The sequence below is a fragment of the Nicotiana tabacum genome, chromosome 16, assembly GCF_000715075.1.
Source record: "Nicotiana tabacum cultivar K326 chromosome 16, ASM71507v2, whole genome shotgun sequence".
NCBI classification, from domain to species: domain Eukaryota; kingdom Viridiplantae; phylum Streptophyta; class Magnoliopsida; order Solanales; family Solanaceae; genus Nicotiana; species Nicotiana tabacum.
The window spans coordinates 69,023,138-69,042,479 of NC_134095.1; the positions used below are offsets into that span (position 1 = coordinate 69,023,138).

Consider the following 19,342-nt stretch of genomic DNA (forward strand, 5'->3'; position numbering starts at 1 on the left):
TTAAACCGTGATGAAGAACATAAACAAGAAAAGAGAAGTTCTCTACTCCGCCTTAACATCCTATCTTTAATTGATTATTTTGTATAACACTACTAAAGTTTGATTTTAACATTCTCGGTTTCTTATCATTGTAAGTATGATGGAGGATCGTCGGCTTAACTGTATGATTTAATAGGTAATATAGGTGCAAACATAAAAAGTCTAAAATAAATGGCTCTTAAGATGGTAAACTATCAAATGAAAGATGAAGCTGCAAATATGGGAATTCACTTTAAATAATCAAGACAATAAATGGAAATCCATATTACAATACCAGTTTACATTTTACACAATGAAGCTATGGCCAGAAAAAAGTCCTCTCCAATGCAAATTAATTCCTTCTTATTGTCTAAGTCTAAATCATTATGCAAGGCATATTCTACTTATTATTTTGTTAAATTCATCCCATATCTCCCACATTAAAGTTGGTCTGTCTGTGTTATTCTTTTCACGGGTCTCAAGAAATGAAGGTTGCTATTGGAAACCGTGATTACTTTAAAGTATTCATGTTTCCTCGCAAAGAAGGTTCAGGATTCAGCTGTAAACTTGTTCATCTCTGGGAGATTTTGCAGGTACCCAAACTTGTGATTGGTCAGCCAAAAAGCTAGTGGAAGACCTGAGATGAAGACATGAATAAAAGAGGGTCAGAATTTAGAGTAGATATGGACTCAAGAAAATAACCAACAAAAAATTCATTGTTGCTTAATTACCTGTTGATAAACCTCTTAGATAATTCTGATCGTACTTTAAAGGATAAATACGATCGACATGTAATGGGTCGAAACTAGCAACAAGAGACGAGAAAGCTCAATGCGACCATCGGAGGAAAGGAATACAAAGGAGCTATTGTCCCCTTTCCATGCGAATTAGACATTTCGCCTTTTCTTGTTGCAGTAAAACCACAAAACACTGCAAAATAACAAGCCATTAGATATAATTAATTAGACTCCACTTCTTTTATTTTTTTAAGTGAATTTTATAAAGGAAAAAGGCAGATTGACACATCATAGATTAGAATGAAAGCATAAACGAAGAGAGGAACTTACAAACATGGTGACTCATTGATTCAATGTCGAAGAATCCATGAAGAGGATTCATGCTAGAATTGGATTCCATCATTGTCATCGTTGTCCTCTTCAGTGTTGGTAACCGTCATTATCTCTGCAGATAGGCTGAGTTGTACTGAGAATGATGGTGCTTGATAAAGCATATCACTATATATAGGAGGGACATGGGGCTCTTGGGTCAAATGTTGTTACAAACTTTACTAAAATAAAATCTAAATTCAAAAGAGAAAATCTGATTTACTCCAAAATTTACTGAAAATATAAAAGTCTATTTGTTGTAAATTCTAAAATATATAATAAGTTGTTATTAGTAAAATCTGATTCCCTTCCAACTCTATGATGAATATTTTGTCAGTTATTGATTGTATTCTTTCTCTACAAATAGTAAGTTATTAATATATCTGATTCTCGCCCAACTCTAAGTCAAAAATTTGGTTAGTTTTTTTGGATCTTACAATTGCACTCAGAAAGGAAAAAAAGAGTCTTTACCTAATTCAGTTTTGTGAACTACATACGTACTATATTTTATGAAAATTTATTATCCTTCTACAAAGCTTCTATATCCACTTGTTTTCGATATTCATAACAAAGACTACGATGGTTTAGTAAAAATATGAACGCCCCTGGAACTTTTTCTCATTTTCATTATTTCAGTGACGTTTCCTTGGAAATATATAAATGAGTGCCAAATGGATACGTCCAACTGTAGAACCATCAGAAACTATGATATTATAAGTGTCACGACCCAAAACTCAGTATGTCATAATGACACCTATCATAATACTAGGCAAGCCGACACAACTCACAAACACCAACATTTTCAAATTCAAAATATACTAAAATAGGTTTAAGTAAGTAAAAATCTCATAAAATTGGATGAAAATGCCACAACTCAATAAAGAGTTTCCCAAAATCTGGATGTCACTGAGTACATGAGCATCTATACAAAAACATATTCTGACACACTATCTAAGAAATTAGAAAAGAATAAGTAAAACTGAGAGATAGGGGAGGAGAGTCAAGGTTTGCGGACGCCAAGGCAGCTACCTCGACAACCGCTGAACGACTGAAACTCCAAGATCAGCAACCACCGTGCCCGGAAATACCTGGATTTGCACACGAAGTGCATGGTGTAGCGTGAGTATAACCAACTCAATTATTAACAAGTCTAATCTTTAAGCAAAAGCAGTGACGAGCTCAAACAATATAGTAAAAGTATAGAGTTTAACAATACAGAAAATGTAGACATGCTTCGAGGTTCAACTGTTAAGTACAATACATATAAAATATGCCAAGTGTGACTGATAAGAGAAATATGAAATCTCTATATCTACATGCGAATATGAATACCGTATGCGATGCAACACAGTGAAACCCCAAGTACTCACACTCTCAGAGCACTCAATCTGACTGTCTCAATTCTTGCTCGCCACACTCAGTCACTCAGCAATGTATGGTACACGCTACCCGATCCTCATATATAAAACCATAAGGCTTGTTGCGGCGTGCTACCTAATCCACATATATATAGCACTAAGGCTTGTTGCCGCGTGCAACCCAATCCATATATATATATATATATATATATATATATATATATATATATATATATATCCCGCCTTGTCACGCCACACAGGCCCCAACTCATCATCAATCTATCCGGTCTCTCGGGCTCACAAATCTCATGCAAACTAGACCAAACAATAATATATGACACAACATATTAGTAACAGAGACTGAGATATGATATGCAAATAATGGATGTGATTTGAGCACAAAATTTCCATCTAACCAAATAATTCAACATCAGAAATGACCACAGTGGGTTTTAATAGGAAAAACATATACACTAACATGATTTCTAACATGAATTGGTAGCTTAATTACTCTAACACATAGAGACCACATGAATGTCTACAAGGTCTGATGACTACACAATACCATAAAGTCAACCGAATAACAATTTCTACAGTGCACGCCTACACGTCCGTCACCCAATATGTGCATCACCTCAACACCAACCACATAACACGTAATTCAGGGATTCATACCCTCAGAACCAAGTTTAGAAGTATTACTTACCTCAATCCTAGCAAATCTCTACTCCATTATGCCCTTGCCTCGCCACTCGGCCTTCGATTGACCTCAATTTTTGCACACATCATAAATGACACAATGGACCTTTTCAGAATTTCGAAACCGAAATTCAAGCCCGTTAACCTCAAAGTCAACTCTCAGTCAAGCTTCTCAATTTCCAAAACTTCTAGTTTTCCAGTTTTTGACATTTCAAGCCAAAACCAACTACGGACCTCCAAATCACTAACTGGATACACTTCTAAGTCCAAAATCACTTTACGGAGCTATCAAAACTATCAACACTCCATTCTGGAGTCGTTTACATATAAGTCAACATTCGGTTAACCTTTTCGACTAAAGCTTCCAACCTTTAGACTAAGTGTCTCAACTCATTCCAAAATATCCCCAAAATAAAACCAAATACCCCGACAAGTCACATAACGACAATTGGGAATAAAATAAATAGTAAATGGGAGAACGGAGCTACAACAATCAAAAGGATCGGTCGGATCATAATAATGTGTAATTAATACCATGGCCAGCAAAAATTATGGTTTTCTGATATTTCTAGACCCTTTTTCTATGTCTTTATCTTGGAAAATAATGCGATGGCCTTTCAAAAAAATTGGGAAACTATCACGACCCCAAGCTCCCTCCGTAGGGTGTCGTGATGGAACCTAGTCTCTAAGACTAGGTAAGCCTAGCAACCATGCAAAATATACAAAAATGACAATTAACTCCCAAATACTAAATATTTTACATAAAGAAACTCTGCACTTAGTGTATACAATTTTCCCAAACCCCGACGATATTGAGTCACAAGCTCTACAACAGTATCAAAGTCATCCCTATATAACTGTATCTAGTAAAGAAGGAAAAATATAGAAATGGATAGAAGGTGACTCTAAGGCCTGCGACGCGGGCAGGTGTACCTTGAAGTCTCCAAATGCAAACTCATCTCACTAGTGCTGCGACTAATAGGAGGTACCTGGATGTGCACAAAAAGATGTGCAAAAACGTAGCATGAGTACACCACAACGGTACTTGTTGCTTCCAAACGCACACCCAAGTATACATGGTCGACAAGTAATATAGGATTGTAAGTCTAGATACCGTATCCACAGGGACTTGTGATTAACTATCAACTAAATTAAACCAAAATAGTTAATTTATTCAAGCGAATCCTAACGTATAAATATTTAACTAAAATTAATCTAGAGATTAAGGGAAGAGAAGAGAAGAAAAACTAGTTAGAAGCCTTCTCCAAGCGTGGTGTGTGTTCTTTCACGTGAATTCTCCTTTAAAGTCTTTTAGATGTCATCCAAATTAGGTTTAGGACTCCTTATATACGAGTTGGGGGGGGGGTGGTCTTCCGCGGAAATAACCTTGTCTTGGGCGAAATTGGACAGAAATCACGCCACCAGCGCCCAACCCAGTGAAATGTGTTCTCCCTGGAACTGTAAAATTGGAGCACACTGTCTCTGGCGCCATAGGTAGCCCTAGGCATTGGCTGTGGCACTGGAAATTCCCTTTTTGCCTTTTATGTTCGTTTTGGCTCTAATCACGCACCTTTCGCCAACAATTGCTCTCGGTTCGTTCCTACACATAAAAACACTTCAAATTAATATAATCAACACATTTTACATCCTAAATCCACGAAACAAAAGTAAAACATGAGGCGATATGCATATAAATATTTATGCTTTAAGCTAAATATCAACACCCCATATTTAAACTCTTGCTCGTCCTCGAGCAACGAGAATATCAAAAAACTCCCAACTACGTACAAGTCTCAACAATAGAGGAGCAATTCAACTTTTAACCATACACTCTACCCTTGACTGTGATTTGTAGCAATAATTAAACTGTAGCATATGCAATCACTTACACTTCCCTTTACTTATGCCATTCTTCACATATTCACAACAAAGATAACATGCTCATAACAATCCTTGCCTCAAAAGTCGACTCAATATATATCACAATGCACCTATGCTTGAACACCCAACATCTAATAATGTTACCTATCCCTCGTGAACCATGTGCCCTAACAACAAGAACAAGAGAGTAAGTTGAATCCACACATTTGAATCTCATGATCAAATATAGTTCAAGGACTCACAAATATAAAAAAAAATCTCTCACTCTCACAAAGAAGTCACATGCATCCAAAAAATATCATATGCTTTCCCATAATGTAAATCTCTGCTAATGTAGACTCATTCGATCTAAAATCAATTTGGACTTCATACGGTTGTAATGTGGGCTAAGGGATGGGTAGGATATATTAAGGATTAGTGGTTCATCCTCCTAAGTACTTTAACACATCACATAATAAATTTTAACGCAAATTCTTTATTCCACTTAAATTTACAAACAAGATCACTCCCCAAGATTATTCAGTTTTTCTTTAAGCACAAGAACAAGACAACAATTTATTCCTCTCAATTTGTCCTTCTCTTTTTTTTCGAATTTTTCTTTCTTTTTCTTTTTCTTTTTTTTTTCTTTCAACTAGTCTGTGATGACCCAAAAAGTCATCTCTTGCTTTACAAGTTAAATCTGTGTTTCGAGGCCTTAAAAACCTCCTTTTATCTCACCTCGATTTGCATGCGCAGTTCGGGCATATATCCGAAAATCATTTATGTGAAAATTTGAGAAACATGCTAAATTTTGCCTGTAAAATTGAATTAAGTTAACTTCGGTCATCATTTTAGGTAAACGGACCCGGTGCACCCATGTGTATACGGCCTGGCAGGCCTTCCCTTTACGCCAGAGCTTCATGGGCATTGCCCCATTCCCCAATCAGATGTTGGGATGTGAGCTATACTCTGCGAGGAGCCAAACGGGAGTATGGCCTTGCCATTTGACCATTTTTCCCATGTAACTAGGAATGCTTAGTGACAACCTGTCAATTGTCACTGCCTGGCCTCTCTTGCTACCACGGTAGCACCTAGTGTGGTCAACGCCAATCGTGTTCGGGCAACAAAGCTTACACTCATTCACATTGGTTCATCCTGCTATGCCCCGGGCCTTTTGCTCTTCTAACGACCTCGGATTTGACGGTCCCGGAGGGTTCATAGAAAAATATGAGACTTGGGCGTATGCCCGAAATTGAATTTCGAGGTTGCTAGCCCGAGAAATGAAATTTTGAAGAAAATTATTTAACTGAAAAATATAAGGAGTTTAGAAATTGAATAATGTTTTAATTTGATGGAATCAGGCCTGTATTTTGGTTTCAAAGCTCGGTACAGGTTTAATATGGTAATTAAGTTGTGTCTGTAAAATTTGGTAAGAAACGGAATTCATATGACGTGATTCAGACCCTCGGTTGTGAAAATAGTAACTTTAAGAGTTCTTGAGATTTTCATTGATTTTGATGCTAAATTCATTGTTTAAGATATTATTTGGACGATTTGATCGCACAAACAAGTCCGTATGATTTTTTAGACTTGTGTGCATGTTTGGTTTGGAGCTCCGAGGGCTTGGGTGAGATTTGGATAGGCCACGGAGTGCTTTGACCCTTAAGGAAAGATTGCTGCTATTGCAGGTCTATAGACTTCGTATGTGAGCACCGCAATTGCGAAGGACCATCGCATTTGTGATGACTGGGCTGGGCAGGGGACTTTCGCATTTGCGAAGTTCAGAGTCGCAAATGCGACAAGAGCAGAGGCCGCAATTGCGAACACTGGTTCGCATTTGTGAACGCAGCAGGTCAGGCCAATCTTCGCATTAGCGAAGCATTGGTCGCATTTGCGAGTTCGCAATTGTGAACCTGTGATCGCAAATATGATACCTACAACTGCTCAAAAACAGGTTTTGACGGGATTTCAACTCATTCTTTCAAATTTTCAAACCCTAAGCTCCCATAGGCGATTTTCCAAAGAAAAGTTCTTCCCCAAATCATATGTAAACAATTTCTAACACATTTCATTCTATCTACTTCAACTTTTTACAAGATTTCATCACAAAATCTAGGGATTTTCATGGGAAATTGGGTATATTTGGGTGAAATTTGGAGATTTAGACCTCAAATTGAGGTCGGATTCCAAAACCAATTGCATATCCGGGCTCGGGGGTGAATGCGTAATCAGGTTTTGGTCCAAACGTCGGGTTTTGACCAAGCGTGCCGAGGTTGATTTTTGACATTTTCGGGGAAAATGTTTGGAAAGCTATAGTTAAGCATTGGGTTTGAGTTCTTTAGCATTTATTGATGTTATTAAGTTAATTATGACTACATACAAGTTAATTGGAGGTGAAATTTCAAGGGAAAGCAATATTTGAGGATTGATATTTGGCCGTGGAATCGAGGTAAGTGTTTGGCCTAACCTTAGCTTGAGGGAATATGGGTTGTGTCTTATTTGCTACGTGTTAGTGTTGTGTACGACGTATAGGTGTGGTGACGAGTATCTATACGTTGGTGTCAAGCATGCCCATGAGTCTTACATAGTGATTGTTGTGATTCTTATTATGTACTATCTATGCTTAAATTGGTGATTATCCCTGTTGAACTAAGACTTATGATATTTTCTTGGTATTTGACCATTGTTGAGTATTGGCTCAAGTTGGGATTTATTTTGTGAAGTTAACTGTTGGAACGAGATTGGTTATAGTTGATTCCCTTGCCAGGATGTATTTGTTTCTATTGTTGATTCCCTTGCCGGGATATTATTGTTTTTACTGTTTGGTAGGGAAAGAGTGATAAATCACGAAGGGTGATGCCATGCACATTCATACTCATGCATATGGTGAGGAAAGAGTGATAAAGCATGAAGGGTGATGCCGTGCACATTTACATTTATATTGATGCATATGGTGAGGAAGAGAGATAAAGCACGAAGGGTGATACGTTGCACATTCCTATTATTCACATGGTGGAAGAGTGATAAAGCATGAAGGGTGATGTCGTGCATATTTTCCTTATTGATTTCATGGTGAGGATTGAGAGTAAAAGCACAAAGGGTGATGCCGTGCATTTATTTTCTATTGCTGTGATTACTTGCTGTTATCGGTTCAAGTGCCTTAATTGTTTCGTTTCCGGTATTTCTGTGTTTCCTTATTCTGGTATCCCCCACAGCATGTTGCCCTTCCCGTTAATTTCTGTTTTGCTTCTATTATTGTTATCCTGTTAGATATTGTTTATCTGTACAAGTTTATGATGTTTGTCGTGTCCTAGCCTCGTCACTACTTTGTCTAGGTTAGGCTCGGCATTTACTAGTACATGGGGCCGGTTGTACTGATGCTACACTTTGCACTTTTTGTGCAGATCCCAGTATTGGACCATACATACCATAGTTCGAGGTTTCTGCCTTCAATCCAGTGGAGACCCGAGGTTTTTCGCAGCCCTTGACATCCCCTTCTATCCTGTTTCTTTTTTTTTTTTCTATTTCTAAGAAAGATGTGTATTTCATTGTTCAGACCACTATTTATAGTATTTGTAGACAGCCCAAGAAATTATGACACCAGTTCTAAGTGGAGTTTTACTTCGGATTCATATTTGTATTAACATAATCTGTTAAATTCTATTTTTCCGTATTTATTCCGCTGGTTTTCTTATGATAAATTGTAAATTGTTAAAAGATAAAGTAAAAAGGTAAAATAATCAGTAATGTTAGCTTGCCTAGTGGGTCCAAAGTTAGGTGCTATCACGGTCCCGGGGGTGGGAAATTCGGGTCGTGGCAAGTTGGTATCAAAGCTCTAGGTTGCTTAGGTCTCACAATTCACGGACAAGCTTAGTAGAGTCTGAGGAATCAGTACGGAGACGTCTGTATTTATCCCCCAGAGGCTACAAAGTTAGGAACAATTTCACTTCTATTCATCTATGTCGTGCGGTTTGATTTCTCAATTCTAATTGAACTTCTACTCTGTTCTTTCGTAGATGGCGAGAACACGTACCGCTTCAGCAGCTAATCAACATCCGAGCCCCCAGCAGCAACTCCTAAAAGGGGCATAGGACGAGGCTGAGGCCATTTTAGGGGTTGAGGAAGGGGCAGAGCTCAGCCCAGCGTATCAGCACCAGTAGCGGAGCCTCAGGTAGAGTTTGATGATGAGGTTCTAGCCCAGACAGTTTCAGCGGGCCCAGCTTAGGTCCCAGAGGGGTTCATTGCTACCCTAGTACTCCAGGATGCTCTAGTCCATCTAGTGAGCCTTATGGAGAGTGTCACTCAGGTAGGCATACTTCCTATTGCACCAACCATCTCTCACGCTGGGGGAGGAGCACAAACTTCCACTACTCGTACTCCGGAGCAAATGGCTCCCCAGTTTCAAACTCTAGCAGCTCGGTCAGTTGGGGTAGTTCCACCAGGTGTTGTAGCTCAGACCGGTGATGGGTCAGCTATATCTTCAAATGCTTTGTGGAGATTGGACAGGTTCACCAAGCTCTTCATAACTACTTTCAGCGGTACATCTTCAGAGGATCCCCAAGATTATTTAGACAGCTGTCATGAGGTTGTTCGGAACACGGGGATAGTGGAGACCAATAGAGTTGACTTTGTTGCTCTTCGTCTGTCAAGTTCCGCCAAGAAATGGTGGAGAGATAATTGTTTGGCCAGAACAGCTGGGTCACCAGCTCTCACTTGGGACCAGTTCTCGCAGCTATTTCTCTAGAAGTTCCTTCCCATCACTCAGAGAGAAGAGTACTGCATGCGGTTCGAGTGTCTTCAGTAAGGTTCCATGACTGTCACCCAGTACAAGATGAGGTTTATTGATTTGGCTCGTCATGCTCTTTTGATACTCCCCACCGAGAGGGAGAGGGTGAGGAGGTTTATTGAAGGACTCGCTCAACCTATTAGATTGCAGATGGCTAAGGAGACAAGGAGCGAGATTTCTTTCTAGAAGGCGGCCAATGTGGCCCAGTGGGTTGAGATGGTTCTAGCTCAGGGGAGCGGTCAGGGGTCTGACAAGAGGCCTCGTCATTCTCGTAGATTTAGTGGTGCCTCATCTAGAGGCAGGGATTTTTTGGTAGAGGCCATCCTCCCTAGCCGTTTCATTCAGCACTTCAGGCTTCTCACAGTGCTCCAAGTGGTCGTGGTTCTCATATGCAGTAATTCTGATCAGTTTCCCTACAGTGCAACACCAACTCCTATCAGTGCACCTCCGCTCCAGAGTTTTCAGGGTGGTTCCTCAGGCTGTCAGGGTCATTTTTGTTATACTTATGGCGATGCGAGGCACATTGCTAGATTTTTCCCTCGAGCCTCGAGCAGTTCTCAGCATCAGGGTTCTCGTGCCATAATTCCGGCATCGGGTGTTCCACCGCCCGCTCGGCCAGCTAGAGGTAGGGGTCGAGGTGTTAGAGGTGGAGGTTAGGCAGTTGAAGGTGGAGGCCAGCCCGCAGGAGGATGTCCCAGGGATGTAGTTCAGAGTGGTGGGTCCCAGCCTCGATGTTATGCTTTCCCAGCTAGGCCTGAGGCTGAGTCCTCCGATGTAGTTATCATGGGTACTATCCTGGTTTGTAGTAGAGACGCTTTAGTTCTGTTTTATCTAGGGTCTATATACTCCTATGTGTCTTCTTATTTTGCTTAATATTTGGTTGTGCCTCGTGATTCTTTGAGTGCTCCTATTTATGTGTCTACACTAGTAGTTGATTCTATTATGGTAGATCGTGTTTATCGTTCATGCATGGTTGTTACTAGGGATCTTGAGACCCGTGTTAATATCCTACTTCTCGATATGGTGGACTTCGATGTCATTTTGTAGATGGATTGGTTGTCACCTTATCATGCTATATTGGACTATCATGCCAAGTCCGTGACCTTAGCATTGCCGGGGTGGCCTCATTTGGAGTGGAGAAGGACTCCCGGTCATTCTACCAGCAAAGTTATCTCATATATGAAGGCTCAACCTATCCTAGTGTTGAGGTTCCTTCGATGGATTTTGTACCAGTAGTTCGGGAGTTTTCAGAGGTATTTCCTTTGACCTATTGGGGATGCCACCAGACAGGGATATTGACTTTTGCATTGATTTTGCTCCATATCTTATGGCCCCCCGAAGTTGAATGAATTGAAAGAACAGTTGCAAGACCTGCTTGATAAGGGCTTTATTAGACCTAGTGTCTCACCTTGGGATGCGCCGGTGTTGTCTGTCAAGAAGAAGAATGGATCGATGAGGATGTGTATAGATTACCGGCAGCTGAACAAGGTCACTGTCATGATCACGGTTCTCCCTCCGTGAAACATTGTGACGGCAGCTACTCCTCTACGACTAGGTAAGCCTAAATTGCGAAAGATAACCTAAGTGTGGAATAAATAAAAAATTAAAACAGATTAAAGAGTGATAAAACAATGTTTAAAAGTGCCACTCGACATACATAATATTTAACTCTCAAACCAATACATACTTCCAAGACCCGAAAACCCAAGAAACACAAGCTAAGGATCACTACACAGTACTCTATCTCCAGAATATCTAACAAGGAAAAAAAATACAGAAGGGCAATTGTTTAAAAGCTAGAATAGAAAGGGACTCCTCAATCTGCGGATGCGGAAGATATACCTCAAAGTCGCTGGAGCAGTCGCCTCGCCTCAAGGGTGATGGGACTGAGTCGCAGTACCTGGATCTGCACATGAAAAATATGCGCAGAAGGGGGATGAGTACACCACAGTGGTACTCAGTAAGTGCCAAGCATAACCTCGATCGGGTAGTGAAGAGGAAGGTCAGGGCCCAACTGATATAAAATAGAGAATATAAGACATGACAGTATAAGATAAACAGTATAGTTGAAAACTAACGATAAGAATTTAATACAGGAAAACAATGAATTCAATAACTAAAAACAGAGGCAAAAACAATCACAAGGAAATAACCAGGTATCTCTCAATATCCCGAGGATCTCTTAGTACCCTCAATATATATGCCAGGGATCTCTTGGTATCCCGAGGATCTCTAGGTATCGTCAATATATGCTTGGGATTTCTTAGTATCCCGAGGATCTCTTGGTATCCTCAATATATGCTAGGGATCTCTTGGTATCCCGAGGATCTCTCAGTATCCTCAATATGTGCTAGAGATCTCTTGGTATCCCGAGGATCTCTTGGTATCCTCAATATATGCTAGGGATCTCTTGGTATCCCGAGGATCTCTCAGTATCCTCAATATGTGTTAGGGATCTCTTGGTATCCCGAGGATCTCTCAGTATCCTCAATATGTGCTAGGGCTCTTTTGGTATCCTCAGAATACGTGCCAGGGATCTCTCGGTATCCCGCACCTTAGTTCAAATCATAAACACGTACAGGGAATCTCCCGAAAATGCCGTCCTGTAATCCCAAAGTAAACACCCAGCAGCAACACAATAATACTCAATTAAGCTCAATTTTGTATCAAGTAAATAGGTAATTCTAGTCTAACATGCTTCACATAATTCAATTAAGGCAGTTAAGCAAATAAATAGTTAAGTCAATTAGACATGCTTTTGTCTAAGCTAACAACAGGTTTAAATTGCAAGTAAAATGAAATGGGAAGGAACACAATTGAAATTACTTAAAGAAAATCAGGTTTTCAACAATTACCTCAAGTACGCACTCATCACCTCACATACAAGGCATTTCAAATATCAAATATACCGAATCCTAAGGGAAGGTCCCCCACACAAGGTTAGACAAGCCACTTACCTCGAATCGGCTAAAAAATCAACCTGAAACCACGCTCTTGCCACGAGTACTCGACTCTAAATGGCCCAAATCTATTCAATTCATTTTCATAATATAAATAACACTTCAAGTAACTGATTCTACAAAGAAATTCTAAGCTAATATGCGAAATTAGGTAAAATGACCAAAACGCCCCTCAGCCCCACATCTCGGAATCGGATAACATTTATATTTTCAGAATCCTCACGCTCTTATGAGTTCATGCATACCAAAATTATCCAAATCCAAGGTCAAATTCCCAATCCAAAGTCGAATTCTAGATCTAAGAACTTTCTTCCAATATTTCCCCAATTTTCATCTACAATCGAAAAGTTAATGATGAAACTAACTATAGATCGATGGAATAAAACTAGAAAGGGTTAAAGATTTGTTAGCCAATGATCTCCTCTTCAATTTCTTCCTAAAATCTCCCTCTCCCAAACTCCAAGTCGAATTTCCAACTTTTAAAACTAAACCCTCAAAATTTCATATTTCTGCCCAGCTATTTTGGCATCTGCGGTCAAATAATCGCATCTGCAATACTGCTTCTGTGGTCGGGGAACCGCTTCTGTGGTTCTCACTTAAAACCCAATCTCGCACCCCGCGACCTCAAATTCCGCATCTGCGGTCACACAAATGCGGTTCCTTATGCCGCTTCTGCGGTTTCTGGCCCTCTTCCTCATTTCCGCTTCTGCGACCACTGAGCCGCTTCTGTGTCGCCGTACCTGCGGACCCAAACCATAGGTGCGGTTATGATAGATAACAGCTGAAGTTGCAAACTTCAAACTCCAAATATCTTTTCGTCAACCATCCGAAATCGCCCCGAGGCCCCCGGGACCTCAACCATACATGCCAAACAATCCTAAAACATCATTCAAACTTGTTCCAACCTTCGGAACGCTCAAAACAACATCAAAACACCTATTTTTCATCGGATTCAAGCCTAAGAATTCCAAAACTCTAAAAATAAGCTTTCGATCAAAAAATCTATCAAACCTCGTCCGAATGACCTGAAATTTTGCACACACATCACATTCAACACTACGGAGCTACTTCAACTTCTGGAATTCCATTCTGACCCTCGAATCAAAATCTCACTATCGAACCGGAAACTTCAAAATTCGGCCTTTCGGTATTTCAAGCCTAAATTAGCTATGGACCTCCAAAACACAATCCGAACATGCCCCGAAGCCCAAAATAACCCAACGGAGCTAACAGAACCATCGGATTTCCATTCCAAGGCCGTCTTCACAATTTTCCGACTATGGCAACTTTCCAACACTTATGTTCTCATTTAGGGACTAAGTGTCCCAAAATTCTCCGAAACGCAAAACCGAATATCCCAGCAAATCAAAATAGTAGAAATAAACTTGGGAAAAGTAGTTAATAGGGATCGGGGCATTAATTGTTAAGACGATCGGTCGGGTCGTCACATCCTCCTACACTTAAATATTCGTTCATTCTCGAACGAGCATAAAGACATACTTGAAGTAGTGAAAAGAATAGGGTAATGGCTACACATATCCTGCTCAGTCTCCCAGGTCGCCTCCTTGATCGGCTGGCCCCGCCACTAAACCTTTACTGAAGCAATATTCTTTGACCTCAGCTTTCTAACCTGCCTATCCAATATTGCCACTAGCTCCTCAACATAAGATAGATCCTTGTCCAACTGGACTGAATTGAAATCCAACCCGTGCGACAGATCATCGTGGTACCTCGGGAGCATCGAAACATGAAATACCGGATGAACTTTTGCCAAGCTGGGAGGTAAAGCAAGCTTATAAGCAACCTCCCCAACACACCTCAATATCTCAAAAGGACCAACAAACCTCGGACTCAACTTCCCTTTCTTCCCAAATCTCATAACGCCCTACATAGGCGAAACCCAAAGCAGAACTCGCTCTCCAACCATATAGGAAACATCACAAACCTTCCAGTCCGCGTAACTCTTCTGTCTGGACTAGGCTGTACGGAGTCTATCCTAGATCACCTTAACCTTCTCTAAAGCATCCTGAACTAAGTCTGTGCCTAATAGTCTGGCCTCACCCGACTCAAACCAACCCACTGAGGATCTATACCGCCTACCATATAAAGCCTCATACGGTGATTGAATGCTGGATTGATAGCTGTTGTTGTAAGCAAACTCTGCCAATGGCAAGAGCTGATCCCAAGAACCTCCAAACTCAATCACACACACACAAAGCATATCCTCAAGAATCTAAATAGTGCACTCGGACTGTCCGTCCGTCTAAGGGTGAAATGTTGTACTCAACTCCACCCGAATACCCAACTCATGCTGAACGTCTCTCTAGAACCGCGATGTGAACTTAGTACCTCTATCTTAAATGATGGAAACCAGAATACCATGCAGGAGAACATTCTCCCAGATATAGATCTCCGCCAACCGCTCCGAGGAATAAGAAGTACATACAGGAATAAAGTGAGCGGACTTGGTCAGCCGATCTACAATCACCCAAATAGCATCGAACTTTCTCAAAGTCTGTGGGAGACAAACTACAAAGTCCATGGTGATCCGCTCCCACTTCTACTCCGGAATCTCTATCTGCTGAAGCAACCCACCTGGTCTCTGGTGCTCATACTTCACCCGCTGACAGTTGAGACACCGAGCTACGAATCCAACTATATCTTTCTTCATCCGTCTCCACCAATAGTGCTGCCTCTAATCCTGATACATCTTCGCGGCACCCGAATGAATGGAATACCGCAAGCTATAGGCCTCCTCCAGAATCAACCCCCGAAGCCCATCAACATTGCATACACAAATCCGACCCTGCATCCTCAATACCCCATCATCACCAATAGTCAAATCTCTGGCATCACCGTGCTGAACCTTGTCCTTGAGGACAAGCAAATGAGGGTCATCATACTGTCGCTCCCTGATACAATAAAATAAGGAAGACCAAGAAACCACGCAAGCTAGAACTTGACTGGGCTCCGAAAGATCCAATCTCACAAACTGGCTGGCTAGGGCTTGAACATCCATCGCCATAGGCCTTACCGATGCTGGTAAATATGCCAAACTCCCCAAACTCTCTATCCGGTGACTCAAAGCATCGGCCACCACATTGGCCTTGCCCGGGTGATACAAAATAGTGATATTATAATCCTTCAGCCACTCTAACCACCTCATCTAGCACAAATTTAGATCCTTCTGCTTGAACAAGTGCTGCAAGCTCCGATGGTTAGTATAAATCTCACAAGGCACACCATATAAATAATGGCGCCAGATCTTCAGGGCATGAACAATGGCAACTAACTCAAGGTCGTGGGCCGGATAGTTCTTCTAATGTACCTTCAACTGCCTAGACGCGTAGGCAATCACCCTACTGTCCTGCATCAATACCGGTCCGAGGCCAATCCTTGAGGCATCACAATAGATAGTGTAAGTCCCTGAACCTGTTGGCAATATCAGAACTGGGGCCATAGTCAAACATGTCTTGAGCTTCTGAAAGCTTGCCTCACACTCTTCTATCCAAGGGAACGGAGCACCCTTCTGGGTCAGTCTGGTCATAGGGGATGCAATCGATGAAAACCCCTCAACAAAATGGCAGTAGTAACCCGCTAAGCCAAGGAAACTGTGAATCTCTATAGCTGAGGATGGACTGGGCCAACTCTGCATGGCCTCTATTTTCTTTGGATTCACCTGAATACCCTCACTCGACACCAAGTGGCCTAAGAATGCCACTGAACCCAATAAAAACTCATATTTCGAGAACTTAGCATATAACTTCTTCTCTCTCAAGGTCTAAAGCACTGTCCTCGGGTGCTGTTCATGATCTTCCCGACTCAGGGAATACACCAGAATATCATCAATAAAGACAATGACGAATGAGTCAAGATACGACCGGAACACACTGTGCATCAAATGCATAAAGACTGCTGGGGCATTGGTCAGCCCAAATGACATAACAAGGAACTCGTAATGACATACCGAGTCCTGAAAGCAGTTTTCAGGATATATGGCTCCCAAAACTTCAACTGATGGTAACCTGAGCGCAAGTCAACCTTAGAAAACACCTGTGTGCCTTGAAGTTGGTCAAACAGATCATCAATACGAGGCAAACGATAATGGTTCTTAACTGTAACTTTGTTCAACTGGCGGTAATCAATACACATACGCATAGAACCATTCTTTTCCTTCACAAACAAGACAAGAGCACCCCTAAGGTGATACACTAGGCCGAATAAAACCCTTATCAAGCTATTCCTAAAACTAATCCTTCAACTCAAGAGGAGCCATACGATACGGAGGAATAGAAATGGGTTGAGTTCCCGGCAACAGATCAATGCCAAAATAAATATCTCTATCAGGCGGCATGCCTGGAAGGTCAGCTGGAAACACATCGCGAAAATCCCGTACTACTGGGACTGAATCAATTGAAGGGGTATCAATACTGACATCTCTCACATAAGCTAAATATGTGTCACACCCCTTCTCAACCATACTGTAAGCTTTGAGAAAAGAAATAACTCTACTGGGACTGTGATCTAAAGTACCCCTCCACTCAACACGTCGTACGCCAGGCATAGCCAGCGTAACGGTTTTGGTGTGACAATCAAGAATAGCATAATGGGGCGACAACCAGTCCATGCCCAAAATAATATCAAAATCTACCATGTTGAGCAACAATAAATCAACTCTGGTCTCAAAACCACTAAGAGCAACCAAACATGACCAACAAACGCGATCCACAATAAGAGAATCTACCACAAGAGTAGAAACATAAATAGGGGAACTCAAAGAATCCCGAGATATACCCAAATGCGGAGCAAAATAAAAAGACACATAAGAATAAGTGTTTCCTGGATCGAATAGATCCGATACATCTCTGTGACAAACCAGTATAATACATGTGATGACAGAATCGGAGGCAACAACCTCGGTAAGTGTAGGAAGGGCATAGTATCAGGCCTGGCCTCCCTCTCTAGGGCAACTTCTACCTCCCCGACATCCACCTCTGGATGGTTGAGAAGGTGGGTTAGCAACTGGAGTTGTAACCATAGCCTGAGAACTCTGCGGGGCACGCTCTGGCTGAGACGTTTGTGGAGGTGCACTCCTCCCAAGTCTAGGGCAATACCTCACCAAATGGCGTGTCTCACCACACTCAAAACAAGCTCTGGGAGGATGTGGTGGTTGTGACTGGCTCGGGCCAAGACTGCTGGACTGACCTCTGAAAGCACCTCACGTAGGAGGCACGCTAGATACCGGAGGTGCATAATAAGGATCCTGAGGTCTAGGAGGAGCTGGAATACCACTGGCCGCTGGAAGAGATGAATGAATAGGGTGACTCACATAACCGCTACTATGGTGACCTGCTTCTGGGGCACGGGCACCAAAGAAATGGCTCGACTCTCGAGACCTCTTGGCCTCCCTCTCCTCTCTCTCCCTAGCATGCATACCCTCAATCCTCCTAGCAATGATCACCACCTACTGATAAGAAATATCCATCTCTAACTCACGAGCCATGCTAGACCTGATGGTAGGAATAAGGCCCTCAATAAACCGGCGAACCCTCTCGCGAACAGTAAAAACCAAGGCTGGTGCATGTCTAGCCAAACAAGTGTAGCAGACAGCATACTCTGAGACAGTCATAGCACCCTGGCGCAAATGCTCAAACTTTGGGCGCCATGCGTCCTTGAGGCTCTGAGGACCATACTCCCTCAGGAACAGATCTAAAAACTGAGTCTAAGTCAGTGAAGTAGCCTCATCCGGACTATCTAACTCATAAGTGTGCTACCACTCATAGGTAGCTCCTCGAAGCTGGAAGGCAGTGAAGAAAACCCCGCTCGATCCTAATATACCCATGGTACGGAGAATACGGTAACTCTCACCTAGAAATCATAGGGCATCCTCCGATGCTCGACCGCTGAATACAGGAGGCTTGTACCTCTTGAACCACTCAAGCCTCAGTTTCTCCTCCTCGGAAGTCGCTGCCCTACCCTCAGCCTGAACTGGCACTACAGGCGGTACAGGAAAAATCTCAGGGACCTACTCAACATGCACTCGCTGCTTAGGAGTGCGGGCGGCGGGAGTCTGTGCTCCTTCCCCGGCCTGAGATGTAGTTGTAGCAAGGGGAAAAAATCCTTCCTGAGCTAGAGTGGTGTACATGCTCAGGAACTATGCCAGAGTCTCCTGAAGAGCTAGAGTAGTAGTAGTAGTAGGCACCACATGTGCATCCTCGGCCTCTACCCCAGCCCTGGTTTCTCACGGCTGCAGTAGGGGGCGTGGGTGCCTGATCATCTCGGGTAGCACGTGTCCTCACCATCTGTGAGATAATAGAAGACAGAAGTTTAGAATTGTGATGTCAAAATATTGCACGACAAGGAAATCAAATGAAGTGGAAATTTTCCTAACAATTACATAGCCTCTCGTAGATAAGTACAGACGTCTCCATACCGATCAGCGAGGCTCTAATAAACCAGTTTGTGATCCATGACTCCTATGAACCTAGAGCTTTGATACCAACTTGTCGCGACCACGGTTCGCCCTCCGTGAACCATCGTGATGACACCTAGTCC

The 19,342-nt window shown here is 41.9% G+C and overlaps 1 long non-coding RNA gene across 1 annotated transcript; it reads right to left on the bottom strand.

Annotated features, from left to right (window-relative positions):
- Window positions 1–257: 257 nt before the first annotated feature.
- On the bottom strand, window positions 258–1,236 carry LOC107779507 (uncharacterized). Its single transcript, XR_001646633.2, has 3 exons — window positions 1,086–1,236; window positions 750–948; window positions 258–655 (listed from the first exon to the last, which is right to left on the bottom strand). It is a non-coding gene; the product is annotated as an uncharacterized LOC107779507 (long non-coding RNA).
- Window positions 1,237–19,342: the final 18,106 nt, after the last annotated feature.